Raw genomic sequence first — 7987 nt, 5'->3', positions numbered from 1 at the left:
AAAGCAGAAACTCAATTGGAGATTTATAAGCAAATATCAGGAGAAAGCAGAGGGGTTGAGACTTCGGCAAGGATTGAAAATATGCAAGGCAGAAAATAATTGGTTTACAGAGAGGCAGAAAACAGAACCAAGACCACAGACAGGTCTGGGAAGGGACCGTCGAATAGGCTGTGCTTTTCTGTTGAAACATCAGATTTTCCAGTATACCCCTGTGTGGTCCCTGCTTAGGACATTTGTCTGACACATTACATTTGCTTTGATTATTTATATGTTTTCATCAAGCAGTACTTGATGGCATCGCTGGAGCTTTTCTTTGAGGAATCTCATTAGATTTCTAAGGATATGTCGGTTGGAAAGCCAAGTTGTTATACACTTTCCACTAGTGGCATTAGCCAAGAGATTCAAATGCAATGTTTATACAGAGCAAAGGGAGGCCCCGTGAAAGTGTTGGGGGTAAACTCAGGGAGACTCTCTGAATACAGGTGCCACCTGCTTACTTCCATCCCTCAGCAAGAGGTGCACCTTGTCATCTCATGCAGAGTAGGGCAGGGCAGCATCTGTTTGCATCTCATCTCTCATCTCCAGCAAGCGTGGGGGGTCCCTGTGATAATGGAGCAAAGGTGATTTCTGCCAGGGGTTTCTCTTGCACCATTGCTCCAGTCTTCTGTCTTTAGAAAACAGTGATTGACACACACTGGTCCAGCGGTTCCTGTCAGGGAAACTATTTCTTCCAAACCCTGTTCCCTACCTCGTTTGTCCCTTTGCCCTTCTCATAAGGACAAGAGCTCACCTTCAGTACTACACTGCCTACTGGACTTCCGTTTTCCTCTTCCCTTGAGATTGTCAGGGGCTCCTGGGCTGAGCAAGAGGTGATCGCCCATTCTCATCCTGAGGCCTGCAATGTGGTACACCAGGTTCAAGGATGGTTTTTACCACAAGGGCTGTGCAAAGTTCACTATGGACCCTCAACTCTGTTCAGAGCTTGATTCTATAAACACATATTAGTTACTTTTCTGTTGCTTTGATAAAATACCCCGGCAAAGACAACTTAAGAGAGAAAGAGGTTTCTTTGGCTAACAGTGTGAGTGTACAGTCCACCGTGGCAGGGATGTCCGGGCAGCAGGGGCTTGCAGCATCTGGTCGTGTTGCATCATCGGTCAGCAAACAGGGAGCAATGGATGCTAGTGCTCAGCATCCTGTCTCCTTTTTATTCAGTTCAGGATGCCAGGCTCTGGGATGGTGCTGCCCACTGGTGGGGCTTCTCACCTTGACTAACCTCCATCACAGAGGCAGGCAGAGGCTACCTTAGTCTAGATAATCCCTTGTAGGGATGCCCCAGCCCATGGCCCGTCTCCTAGATAATTCTGGACATTGTCGTATTGATAATCAGTATTAACTATCACAACATCATTCTCAGCTGAGAATTTTCAGCCGAAGTCTGAACACCATAATCCAGTTTCCCATGATGTCTTCTAAAAATGAGAAAGGAATCTCGTGGAACTTATGTAAATCATAATGGAATTAAGAATACCTCGTAAGCCTTTCTACGTTCTGGAGGGAAATGTAGCTAGAGAAGATTAAATGTTTCAACTCTGTTTACAGCAGTGCTCTTTACCAAATTGTTACTCATTCAAGTTGACTCACAGACAAAGGAAGATACTTTTTATGGAAGAACCAGTGATGTACCGGGTACCATTATAAAAATATTTGTATCATTTCATTCAAATACATGTTTATTCTTCTTTCCTTAGAAATTGCATTAGGAGTAGGGCCAGTAGTAGACACGCCTTTAATCCCAGCATTTGGGAGACAGAGGCAGGAGGATCTCTTGAGTTTGAGGCCAGGCTGGTCTACAGAGTGAGTTCCAGGACAGTCAGGGCTACACAGAGAAACCCTGTCTTGAAAAAGAAAAAGTTGCATTAGGATATTCATGAATCTGTCAGCCTTAATATTCAACTTGGGGAATTTCTGAGTTACTCCAGTGGTATGAGCTCTCTTTATCTGTCTATCTATCTATCTGTCTGTCTGTCTGCCTGTCTCTGTCTGTCTGTCCATCTGTCTATCTATCTCTCTCTATCTGTCTATCTATCTATCTATCTATCTATCTATCTATCTATCTATCTATCTACCATCTTTGTGGGAGTTGGTTCTCCCATTCCATTATGTAGGTCCTGGGGACTAGACTAAGGTTGTAGGCTTTGAAGCAATTACCTTTACCTGCTCAGCCACCTTACCAGACAACACTTTAAGAAATACATGTATTGATAATATTTACCTCTATGAACATATGTCCATGGGAGGCTCTGCATTTTTCATGTAGTGATGCAGATCATGCTCTAATTTAAACAAAATAAAAAGAAACACAAATAGCCAAGATAATACTTGACAAGGTGTCCAACATCTTTAGCTATTAAGGAAATGCAAATTAAAACCGCGTTGAGAACTTATTTTTTCTCAGCCAGAATGTCCAGCATCAAGAAAACAAATGATCAGTGGCCATGAGGATATGGGAAAAAAGGAACTCTTTGTCCACTGTGGGTGGGAATGTAAACTTGTATGGCCACTATGGAAATTAGTGTGAGGCAACTCAACAAGTTGGAAATAGAACTACCAAATGACCCAGCTATACCACTCTTGGGTACACACTGGAAGGACTCTTAGTCAACATGCTATGGACACTTGAGCATCCAGGTTTGTAGCCATACTGTGTACAATAGCCAGGAACTAGAGCAGTTGAGCTGTCCATCAACAGATGAATGTGTTTTAAAAATGTGGCTCCCACGCACAATGGAATTCAATTCCATCATAGGGAAAGATGAAGGTATGACATTTGCAGGGTGTGATTGTGACTGGAACTTACTATGTTACTGAAATGAAGCCAGACTCAGAAAGACAATAACGTGTATCTCATATGTGGAGCCTACATTTAAAATGACATGTGTGTGTGTGTGTGTATGTATGTATGTATGTTTGTAGGTCATGAAACCAAAAAGGTGATCATGAGGGGGTGATCTTAAGGGAGGCAGGAAGTAGTGAGGTAATAGGAAAGCAAAGTAGTGGGTGCTGGGGGAAGAAAGGGAAGCAGCATTTGGACGAAACACATAACACACATGAGCTGTTGCATTGTCTCCCGAGCTTCACCCCTGCTGTGTGTGCATGCGTCCAGAGGAGCAGCAGTGAGGACCCAGAGGCTGAGATTTTCCTCCTTGCTTCATTCCTGAACCAGGGCTAAGTCTGGTTGACACTGTATTTCTGGCAAGAGATCTAGAGCCCTGCTCCAGGTTATCCTTGTTGATCTGATAGCCCTGGTAGAAAGCTGTCCAAGGGAGCAGCCATGTGAGTGGACGCTGCTGGAGTTGTCTCCGTCACCGGCTCACTGCCAGCTGTCCAGTCTGAGCCTTGTCCTGATGCCACAATGAGCAGTTCCTGTTCTGCTGCCATCAGGGAGCCACAGCAGGAAGGACTCTGTACATTCAGAAAGATGACTTCCTATGGACCATGACCCCTTTGAAATGTGACTTTTGGCAAAACACTAGACTGTCCAATCCTGGGCCTCAGTTTCTCTCTCATCACCCATCGTGCCCACTTCACAGAGCAGCATGGAGTTTAGGGAGATGATGTGCGGGGTGCCTGCGTGCAGGAGGTGCTCTACATGAGGCTGTGTGGAGTCACTCTGAGCTTGCAAGGGAAGGTGGAGCTCAAGAGTTTGAAGGTGTTTGCAACTAGCCTACCCACATTCTCAGTTTATCTCCATTTCCTGGACAACAGCACCATTGAGTTGAGTTGCCCAGAATGGTTGACACCGAATTTGCAAAGGGACTTTGAGAGTCACTAGCTTGAGGCCAGCACCTCCCTATGCCTTACTGTCCACACACAAGGTTGCTATTCAATTATATTCATCTCTTTTCACAGAAAGGATACATTTTGATGTTTTCAGAATTTTATATTTTCAAAACGATTCTAATTGAAAGTTTATTAGAAGGAAGTTTAGATTTACTCCCTGGGGTCTCTCTTTGAAGGGTAATGAGTATAATTTTATGACGACTTTTTCATTTGTTAGAAGAGGACAATGCTCCTTCATTCTTCTATCCTCTTCAACCCCAAACTTTCCCAACATCAAATATGTCACATTTCCCCTCTAGTAATAATTTTATTAACACATGCAATTTCCCAACCATCTCATTGTTCTATTGAGCAACTGAACTCTTGAGTATTAGATGGATAGATAATTTTAGTTCTAATAAGGACTTCAGGACATGGTATTTAGGTTAGTGGAAAGTTTTAAAAATTGTGTGTGTGTGTGTGTGTGTGTGTGTGTGTGTGTGTGTGTTGTTTAATACACTTGGAAGGAGCAGATAAATGGTCTGCTTCTGATAGGCTTGACTACGCAGTCATAAAAATGTTCTAGGGTTGTTTCTCAGTGCAACTTCACACAGGCCTAGGTACTGCCCATGCCCTTCCTGAGACAGCTGCAAACACTGTAGGTTCTGCTTTTTATTTAACAGACACCTTCGGTTTTCTGAGTCAAGGTTTTGCTTTGCAGCCCAGGCAGGCTGCTCTTGAACTTTCAAGGCTCCCGCCTCTGTCTCCAATTGCTGGGGCTTACCATTGTGTGCCTCCATGACAAAATGTGTTCCTTGTGTTGTGTTGCACACACAGTTCTCCATCAGGTGGTTTGCTACACAATCATTCATTATAGCATCTGTCAGAGATGTCAGAGCATCCCTATCATAGGCTAATGGTCTTCTTTATGTCCAGCATCTACAGAGCCACTTTCTAATACAGGAGCTGCTGTGGTCATGTGGGTATCTGTATTAATTAAAATGAAATAAAATTGAAAAAAAAAAACCCTCTTAGTTGCACACTCTGGGTGTGGGGTAAGCACAGGTGGCTTTTGGAAGCTGTGGTGGACATGAGTCCAGAACCTTCCAAAATGGTGAAAATGTTGCTGGATGATGTTGTGGAGGTCAGCCAGGCTTGGTAGGCACTGATCTGGGATGTCAGTCATGTGGCTTGGAACACACAGCGTCCACACACTCCTATGGGCTTGAATCTGAGCTCTTGTGACGACAGTCAGATCCGTGGCAGATGCAGGATTGCTGCTGAGGTGGACACGCAGGCCTGCCTCCCGAAGCAGGCAGCAGAGGTGAAGGAGCCTAGTGCGGCGTGACCCTGGCCCTGCCATAGCTCCCTTTACTTGGCGCCTTGTGTCCTTGCTTAAGTTCTTTGGGCTTCAATTATTTTTCTTCCTAAATGTTATGATTTTGCCCTTTTCACCCAGATCCTGGCACAGTAAGGAGCAGCTTGGTGACAATTCAATGAGAGGAACCGTTTTGATTTTCTGATAATTTGCCCAGACTGTCCCAGAGAGAACAAACATGACCACCAGCAAAGTTTCATAAGACACAAACCACTATGGTCCTTTTGTCATGACTTGTCATGTGACTTTTTCTTTGTGCTCTTGAAAAACGTTTTAATAATTGTTTTTCATATTTCTCTCTCTCTCTCTCTCTCTCTCTCTCTCTCTCTCTCTCTCTCTCTCTCTCTCTCTCTCTCTCTTCTCTGATTTTTTTTTGAGGCAGGGTTTCTCTGTGTAGCCCTGGCTGTTCTAGAACTTGCTCTGTAGAAAAGGCTGGCCTTGAACTCACAGAGATCCACCTGCCTCTCCCTCCACCAGTGCTGGGATTAAAGGTGGGCACCATCACCAACTGCTTGGCTCTCTCCTCTTCTTTGATGTTTAAAATATAAGACAACATTTGAGTCCAAATTTCAAATCCTATGACAGAAAATGAAGAGCCATTGATGTCTCCCCTTATCATTTAAACACAAGTGGACGCGTTGCACCTCTTCCCTACAGTTCAACACAGTCGTTCCTTTATCTTATTTTCATAAAGAAATCCGGGAAATGAAGCCGTGGGTGTGGAATGCCTGGTCGAGGCATGTTCAGGGCTGAGGCGACGACTCCTTGGTGAAAGCACTTCCGGTACAATCGTGAGGACTGAGTGTTAGTTATGCCGCGGCGCTGCCCCTCCTGGCTGGTCGCCGCCCTCAGCGACCATGCCATCTGAGGTCTGGATCTCCAGAACCCATGTGAAAGCTGAGGGCCTGTGGCGGCACACGTGTAATTCCAGCACTTGGAAGGTGGAGATGGGGGAGCCCTAGAGCAAGCCGGCTAGACGGACTAGCCATAGCAGTGAGATCTGGGTTCCACCAAGGAACCCTGCCTCAGTGAATGAGGTGGAGCGTAAAAAGACATTGGATGCCAACCCTTGGCATCCACCCCTGGACCTACTCACATGAGCACACACCATAAATACACACATGTAAAAGAAAACTTAGAGGCTTGAACCCACAGGGTGTGGTGGTGTAATTGAACCCTCAGGATGCTGAGGCAGGAGGATCTAGAGTTTGAAGCCAATCTGTCTAGGCTGTATAGAAAGATTTTTGAGTGCAGAAACAAAATAAAGGCATGTAATTTTTTTTCCCCCTGAGACGGAGTTTCTCTGTGTCGCCTGGGCTATCCTGGAACTGTAGACCCGGGTTTGCCTCTGCTTTTGAAGTGCTGAGATTTGGCTGCATGTAACTTTTTCAAAGCTGGGGATTTAACCCAGGGTCTTCCACATAATAAGCAAGTATTCTCCCAGTGAATATCACTCCCAAAACACATAACAAGCACAAACAGTTTAAACTATGACATCAGTTTCTATGTTACCCTCCCCTAACTCTTGACAATCCCACTTCAAAGAGTACCAGAAGGGGCTGTTTCTCCACCCTTGACTTTCTGTGAGGCGTGGGGCAAACTTGTGATTTTATGCTGGCTTCTTTATTTGCTGGGGTTTCCAAGCCTCTAATTCTAAGTGAAATTGAGCAGGTTTCAATGTTGATGATGACATTCATATCTCTTGTTATTTCTCCATTGGGGTTTTCATCTTTTTTGCATATTAAGAACAAAGGTCACTATCATCTTTACAGGTAGGGAGCGTCTTGGACACGGTGGGCAACTGGCAAGGTGAATGTCTGCTTGCTTTGATCCACTGTCCCACTTACAAGAATTTACTCTCTGAACAGAACTGAGTCTTCAACAGAACGGGACAGCTATGTACCCAATAATTTTCATTTAAAAAAAAATGGAAACAGTGTTGAAAGTGAAACTGTTTTGAGGCTGCGCACTATGTGGACCGCTTCTGAATGCAGCAAGCCACAGGCAAAGCAGCTCCCTAATAACAACGGCTGAAGAAAAAAATATGCTAAGAGCCTCATGAAAATGACCCGTTCCTGGAAGGGAGTATGGAAAATCGAAAACAATGATGGGCGTGAGACGGAACAGCGGGAGACACCGCTAACGGTAATCAGCAAAGCCATCAGGAGATGGGCGGGGGGCGTCCCTGCAAGAGGAGAAAAGCTGGGACTCTTCCCCTGGAAATACACTGTCCCCTGGGCTGCACATCAAGCTTCAAAGGTCCCCTCACACCCGCCGCTTCCCCAGCCTCAGCCACAGCTGCACAACTTTGTGATATCTGTGTTGATTCTCTCGGTCTGTTTTCTGTTACTGTAACTGAATATCGTTAGAATAAACCTTGAGCCACCCCTGTCCGATCGTGACCGAGGCCCTACGTAGAAACTCTGGCTCCTCCCCCTTCTCTAGCTCCTCCCCCTTCACTGCCATTGCCTAACTCAGACTCCCACTAACACCTGCATCATGATGGGCGGGGGGGGGGGGGGGGGGGGGGGGGGGGGGGGGGGGGGGGAGTTGGCAAGGCAGTTTCTAAAGATAAAAGAGCCCTTATCTTGACAAACAACTCCAGGAAGGAGAAACCCCAGGCTTTCACTTAGCACTCCACCCACCCCAGTTGAGTTTAATTTCCCATTTCCTGAAGCTCTTATATTAACCCCAAGCATCCCCTTCCCCTTTAGCAGACACCCCTTTCATGCTGTGTCTCCCTCTCACTGTTTGAAATAAGCAGACTCATCTTTCTGCCCCCTGTCT

This window comes from Peromyscus leucopus, chromosome 16_21 (assembly GCF_004664715.2).
Source record: "Peromyscus leucopus breed LL Stock chromosome 16_21, UCI_PerLeu_2.1, whole genome shotgun sequence".
NCBI classification, from domain to species: Eukaryota; Metazoa; Chordata; class Mammalia; order Rodentia; family Cricetidae; genus Peromyscus; species Peromyscus leucopus.
The sequence above is the reverse complement of the archived record's forward strand: the minus strand, read 5'-3'. Positions refer to the sequence as shown.